General features: G+C 34.5%; 1 long non-coding RNA gene across 1 annotated transcript; it reads left to right on the top strand.

The window, feature by feature from the left end:
• Positions 1-2,933: 2,933 nt before the first annotated feature.
• LOC134749856 (uncharacterized) lies at positions 2,934-5,879 on the top strand. The gene is made up of 5 exons (XR_010128525.1): positions 2,934-3,010; positions 4,311-4,341; positions 4,830-4,862; positions 5,262-5,345; positions 5,630-5,879. It is a non-coding gene; the product is annotated as an uncharacterized LOC134749856 (long non-coding RNA).
• The last annotated feature ends 1,479 nt before the right edge of the window (positions 5,880-7,358 follow it).

The raw sequence follows: 7,358 nt of genomic DNA, 5'->3' as shown, positions 1-7,358 counted from the left end.
GTCATTATTAGAGTTAACTACAAATTATATTTTAAATTGCTACTTTAATGTTGATTTTTATGTCACGAGTTGTTGTTACTGTAAAGTGTAAACGGTATTGTTATGCCCAAAGAAAATATCCGACAGAAAACACGGGAAATTAGAATTTAAGAGTTTTGAATGATTCACGGTTAGTTTCACTACACTTATATTGACTGGGATATAGACCGTGATTACCTTTTGTATTGTTTATGAGCTCCCGATATTTCGACGCAGTTACATGCATCTTGTTCACGGGTGACTGAGGTCTATATCCCGGTCAATGTAAGTCTAGTATAGTTTAAGAATTTGTTGTGGTTTTGATACGATTTTTATTGGCGCGCATCTCACGCAGAACTTTAGCTTCATTTCGCATGCATCAATCCAAAGAGAATTAAGTAGACATAGAGTGTTCACTCCATACATCAGTTTTGTTACCAAAACTACTATTATTTTCGTAGTCGACATCTAGCGTCAAGTAGCGGAATTATCAGTACTGCTACTCGACAATAGATGTCCCGTCCCGTGTGTCTCGAATTTACATCTAATATTATAAGCAGAAGTTGAAAATAGTTCCGGTTAATCCGGTTATAATATTAGCTGAAAATCGTTGAGCATTAGACTTTCCGTTCGTCGCGACATCTATTGTCGAGTAGCAGTACTGATAATTCCGCTACTTGACATTAGATGTCGACTACGAAAATAATTGTTGTTTTGGTAACAAAACTGATGTATGGAGTGAGCACTCTGTGTCTACTTAATTCTCTTTGACCAATCGGAGCGAGCGATCTTCAAGGTCGTAGCATATTAAGATCAAAACCGTTACGAGTTGTTAAATCCGAATCTGGCTCTATATCAATTTTCCGTCCTTGGTAAGTTTTTTTTGAAGTAAAACTCCTTTAGGCGCGGCTAGAGGGTAACTCAGATTTTTATTCTGACGGAAGTAACCCTCAGTAGTGACACACGCACAATAGGACACACGTCAAAGTGCCAACATAGCGATAAACGTCATCGTCAAAGAAGTTTTACTTCAATCGCGTGAAGATTACACACACATACACTTTTTTTTTGCAAAGCTGAAATCTTTAATCTGAAATCCTTAGGTAAAAGTTGTATATGTAATTTAATAATTATGAAACTGGAGATATTTTATTTTAAGAATAATAATAATTACATTAATAAATTGCACTGATTATTAGTTTAAGATGATGTTTGTTATTGGCAATTAAAAATTGCGTGTTGCTTAGGCCTAGTTGGATAAATAATACCTACAGTCAAGGGATAACTACAGTCAAGGGCATAAATATTACATTCCCAAACTTTCAAAATATGTGTACGCTCTTACACTTTAGACAATAAAATCGTGTTTACATATTTTTGAGCCATTTGTCTGGATTGATATTTTTGCCTTCGACTGTACAGTGTACCTACTATGAGTCCTATGACAACCTACGAATAACGAATACCATCGTAAAACTGGCTGAAGGGGAGCGGAGTACCTACCTACATTGTAATGACATGCATTTTCGTCGTAGTCTAGGGCCACTAGATACACGACGTGTTTATATAGACCAAATGTTTCTGTATAAACTCTTAAATGGCCTTACTGATTCTTCCACTCTTCTTGAAAAAATTGTCTTTAAATTGCCTCGTATTCCCACGCGCCACCCCCAAACATTCCATATCGATTTTTGTAGATCTAATTTCGCCAAAAATACTTTTTTTAGACGAGCCTGTCATGATTACAATGTTAATTTCATAAATCTAGATATCTTCTCATTGTCTTTCGGTAAATATAGTAGTGGTCTGCGGAGCTTACTTTTTCCATAGCAGTCTTTGCTTTAAAAAAAAAAAATTGTAATTGTTCTATAGTCTTATGTAACGTATGTATGTTTGTAAGCATGTTTGATACTTAGATACTTTATTAGTTGTGTATCCAATTGTTACTTCTGTGTATCTTCCTATTTATAGGCAGTGCCGAACAAGCCCTGTTTCTACTTGTTATCAATATCAGTATGTTATAATTAATGGAACTATAGGTCTTATTGTATATCTGCAAGTTTAAACTTATCTGTATGTGACTGTTTGTTTCCTAAAAAAAAAAAAAAAAAAATTTAGTAGCTTCTGTCAGGTTACCTAGCACATGATTGGGGCGACAGTATCTCGCCGCGAGATAGACTACCCGTCCCTCTTAAGAAAAAGACGGGCAATCTATCTCGCGGCGAGATACTGTCGCGCCAATCATGTGCTTGGCCTACTGAACGTGTTTTGTGCCATTAAATTATTTAATAAATTTCTTAAGTAGGTACTTTATTTTTGCAGTCGGTTAAACGTCTTTCTAGTACACTTGTAAATCCTGTAAAAAACGTCAAAAATTATATAATTATATGATGGACGGAACCCTCAGGAGTCTACATCTACACGCACATTGTCGGCTTTTTAGGTAAGTGTACTATTTCATTTAAACATATTCATGATTAAAACTGTAATAGATGTCATATATTAAAGAAAAAATTTTTTTTTCTTTAATATATGACATCTATTACAGTTTTTAATTTATTTATAGTAGTGTGACTACTTAAAAAACACAAATCAAAATATTTAATAAAATAATTTGATTTGTTCCCAAACTTGTTCATATTCATGATTATTCTAATTCCGTGACCTTAAAAATAGTAAACAACAATTTAAAGAAACAAGTAAGCGTAAAATTGTGGGACTATTAAACACCCATCATCAGTAGTGAGTATTATATTCTTTGATCAGTATCATCACCGTACAATCGCGTCATTCCCTTTTAGTCGTTCAATAGAAAATGAATTCTTTACCATTGTAATAAGGTCCACGTCGGCTGAGTTGGGAATAGCCCTGCGGGCGGTATAAAATGTCGACGCCTGCGTCGATCCTTGTGTCAATCCAAAGTGACAAGCTAACTGTCAACATGTTTAAGTCCTTCTTGGTGCTGTTCGTCGCTGTGCTGCTGATTGGCGGTGTAAGTTTCAAATATTATCGCTGTTCTGTTTTCTTTGTCTACGTCTAATAGGGGGTAGATATTACTGCAATGTTCTGCCACCAGATTGCAGCACTAGCCCCTTTAATAAACAATAGAGTAACTTTACATGCACAGTATGTCTTTAACAGTTTTTTGACAAGTTTTCAGAGATAATAAAATATGACAGTGATAGAATATAATAGAAAACGTTTATTGTATAAATCTACATACAGCACCATACAAGTTTAAAAGAAGAAGATCTTATACACTAACACGTAAAATTATAAGTAGCTTATACTAACATGCAATAATTACAATATTGATGCTGCTATAGAGGCTACAAATGGACACCACTCAGCATATGCTCTAACATATAGGTATATGCTACAGCGCTGGTCTTCCGTGGAGCCCAGGGCAAGAAGATAGCTCAGAACAGTAAAGGCAGTAACTAATAATTAACACAAATTAGAAACAATATACAAGGAAAAATTTGAGAGAGAGATACATGAAGGCGGAATGTTTACAAAGGACCTACCGAGAAACGCGATTCCGAAATTTCGCTATCTGCCTCTTTATTGCTCGAATATGTAAGTGACAGAGATGTTTGATAACGAAATTTCGACTTTCTTGTTTCGCGATAGTCCCTCAGATTGTGGTAGTAGCGCCCCCTACGCAGAGTTTTGCGTATATTCCCTATTGTAATAGGGTCGTATCGGTCGCACTCTAATTGGGCATTTATATTTAAAGTTGTACCAAAAATGTTTTAGTTAGAATTAGGAATTTTTATTATTTCTACTCAGAATCACGAGCTTTCTCCATTTTTACAGAGAAAAAAAGTGTCCCCAAAATTTTTGGGTCGTTTGGTTACGGTTTTCTAATAGAAAATTTCTATACAACCTTCTATGACCGTAACAAAACAAACAAGAAAAAATTGTATGAAATTTTGGTGGCACTTTTTTCTCGTATTGGATCGAAAGAGCTCGTGATTCTGGGTGGAAAAAATATAAAAATTCCAAAATCTAAAATGCAAGTATAGTTTTGAATAGAAATGCCCAATTACCAAGCATACTTACTTTCTTTTGCAAAATTATGAGGGAATGGTAGAAACTGTTAACGCGTAGTCTTATCTTACTTATCTGTTATTAGGTGCTGGTGTCAATTGCCCATCAAATACTACAAGAATAGGACTGGTCGATCTTTGATCCACCGTCATGTAAAACCAAATAGGAAAGATATATTAACAGAACAAGGACGAACACACTTTTTTTCTTACCTACCTATTTACTTTTTTCTGTTTCAGAGCCATCAAGCACCGCAGTCAACATCTTCAGGTCAGTTCGGCGACGGTTTTCAATATTACGCATACACTTACAATAGCACAAGTTAGTGCAAAACATTGCAATACAAAACTTATAAATTTCCATATTGATTATTTCCGCAGCCATAATTCGATGATTTCTAGTTAATTATGTGATTTAGACGGGTTTTTCTGGGATAGGTACTTAAGTAGGTGAACAATCATTTTACGTTCAAATACATTATTAAAGATGTGTATCGCAAATCGTGTTTCAAATGATTTTTCATGCGTCTTTTTCCAGTAGGTTACTACATAATTACCTATTACATTTACATAATTAGCCAATGTAACTTCTAATACTAAAGCGGAACTAAAAATGGATGTGTTTTATTTTATAATTTTTTCCAGCATTAGTAGGTACCTAAAAACCGCAATTATAAATTTAGGGCCCGCGGCAGTTAAAACAACTAATGAGTTCAAAGTACCAGAAAGCAATAATAACATCCATAATTTATATTGCAGGTGCCAGTAGTGGTGGTGGTGGAAATGCAGGAGGTTTGTAATATTGCCAACTTTTTTTTCTTATAACTCTACTATTGCACCATTCAACGTAACCAACGTCTTATAGAATCAGTCATTCATATAGTAGCAAAGTCAGCCAACTCCAACATCCACTTTTTTACTGTAGACAAAACAAAAGTTGTTGAAATCGGTTCACATAATAAAGAATTATCCCAAGAAAACCAATATACATACCTACATTAGATAACGCCTATTAGTTAGCCAATCGATGGCGCTATTCACAAATTTATATGCTTAGTATACTTCTGGTCAAAAGCCTTTCGTGTTTATTATTACATGAGATAATTTAAAGTTCTACGGGACCCTCGGTGAGCGAGTTAAACGGACTCGCACTTGACCGTTTTTTTTAAACTTATGTTGTTTGATCCTCAGGAGGAGCTAGCGCCGGCGCAGGTTTCAGCTTTGGCGCCGGAGTAGGAGGCAACGCAGGAGCGGGCGCGGGTGCGGGTGGCTCAGGTACCATTTATTAATTTATTTTGTATGTTCAAGGATAGCATAGAAAACTAACTAGACAGTAGACAGGTTACGTTGCTCTATAAATCGTTACCTAGCCATTTTCCGGGGCTAGCTCTTAGTATACGAGTAGGTATAAGTGAAATTATTTCTTCTGTCTGGGGTCAGAATTTCTGACTCCAAGAAATATTTTTTCTTCTTACGTTCTAAATGTATTATTTGTACAGTAACTTGACGCTTTAGCTTTTGAACATGTATTGGTTTTTAAATATTATGTTTTGTCGCAGGCTGACTGTAATAACCACGGAGAAAGAGCTGTTCAGAAAATATCTACGTTAATCCTACATCCCTCGAAACACTTAATATTAAGCATTCTACAGTTGGGTTGGGTGATTTTACAATAAAATTTAACAATACCTTACGCTGTTTTATTTTAGATCTTTTTATCTTATGTGGAAGCAATATACAGGATGTAACAAAAATTGTGAGGATCAATTTTAAGGGCCAATTCGGAATCGTGTACCTGATTGTAAATTATGCATTAATTTTAAATACTTAAGTACACTTGTCTTGTGTGATAAATTATCGTTATCCCTTTATAAATTAGAATCACATATCCTTACGAAGTCAGTTTGACTTGACACACATGGCAATATTTCACAAATATTGCTTACTGTTTACTGTTAAATGATTTTTTAAACACTTGGAAACATTTTATTAAATAATCTAAGCAAATACCTACGATAAGAGATCTTTTTATTTATGACATGGGATCAAATTGATGTTGTTAAATATATTTTATTATCGAGACTGTCTCTATGTATGTACCTACTCAATATTCATGTTATAAGAAATAAAGAAATTTTCAACGCCTGCACAAAATTGTACAGCAATACTAAAAAGTTAAAAAAGTTTCAGTCACGTAGGCGTACACGAGCTTAGATCATTTTTTTTGTTTGTTATTTAGATATCAATTTTCAATGAAAATACCTACACGTGACATTCAAATTGCTGTCCCAATGAGTTTTCGGTATTTATCGCATTGGGAGGGCTGAAAATTTGCTGGAATATTATCTGGGGGGCGACTGTTTGGAGATGATTGATTGCTACCACGTGTCGCGCATCTTATTACGTTACAGCAAATTTTATAACGAACTGTCATGTTACACAAGAATTTGTTTACGGCAAAATAGCTTACAGTGGTAATTAGAAATACATCTGTAATTATATATATTTAATGTTTTATAAGAGGGTACCTATAGCTTAAGAGCTCTTCCTAAATACTATTCGGAGAGCTTATATTATCATATATTATTTTCATCACACTCGCTCAGTAAATGTGGATTTGCACGCAGGCTTAGCGGGAACTACAGAAAAAGCGTTTTCCCTAGGGAGTTATGAAGTTTCTAGTATTATAATTAACAGTTTTTTGTCTTTATACTTCATTTTTGTATCGCAAGTGTGATGAAAAACATTGTGTGTAACTCGGGGCGAATAAATGCGAAAGTAACTGCCTGTATCTTACCTCTTCATCTTCACGCTTAAACCGCTGAATAATAATTTTAGTAGGGATTGGCATTATTATCGTTTAAAAAATATTCCTAAAACCTATAAGTAATAGGTATCATCTCCATGGCTTGATACTAAAACAGTTTCTTGTATTTGGAGGTTTTCAGAAAAAATGGTACCTACCATTTACTTTTTTTCGAAAAACCATCTACTTTTGGGTTATTTAGACTCAGAATGACGAGTACTATAGAATGAGACAAAGAAAAAAAGTAGCCCCAGTTTTTCATACAAATGTTCGTAACGGTCCATACAAAATATATGTGAAAATGCCTTACAAAACTGACATTTATTTGGGGACATATATTTTTTTCTTTTTATATCGGTAGTAGTCCTCGTGATTCTGAGTAGAAATAACCCAAAGGTTGATGGATTCTCAAAAAAAGTAAATGGTATACACTACACTGTTTATTGAAAATGCCCATTTAAATCTTCCTGTTTTTGTTTCTA

Source organism: Cydia strobilella, chromosome 19 (genome assembly GCF_947568885.1).
Source record: "Cydia strobilella chromosome 19, ilCydStro3.1, whole genome shotgun sequence".
Taxonomy (NCBI): domain Eukaryota; kingdom Metazoa; phylum Arthropoda; class Insecta; order Lepidoptera; family Tortricidae; genus Cydia; species Cydia strobilella.
This window is presented reverse-complemented; position numbering and strand designations above follow the sequence as displayed.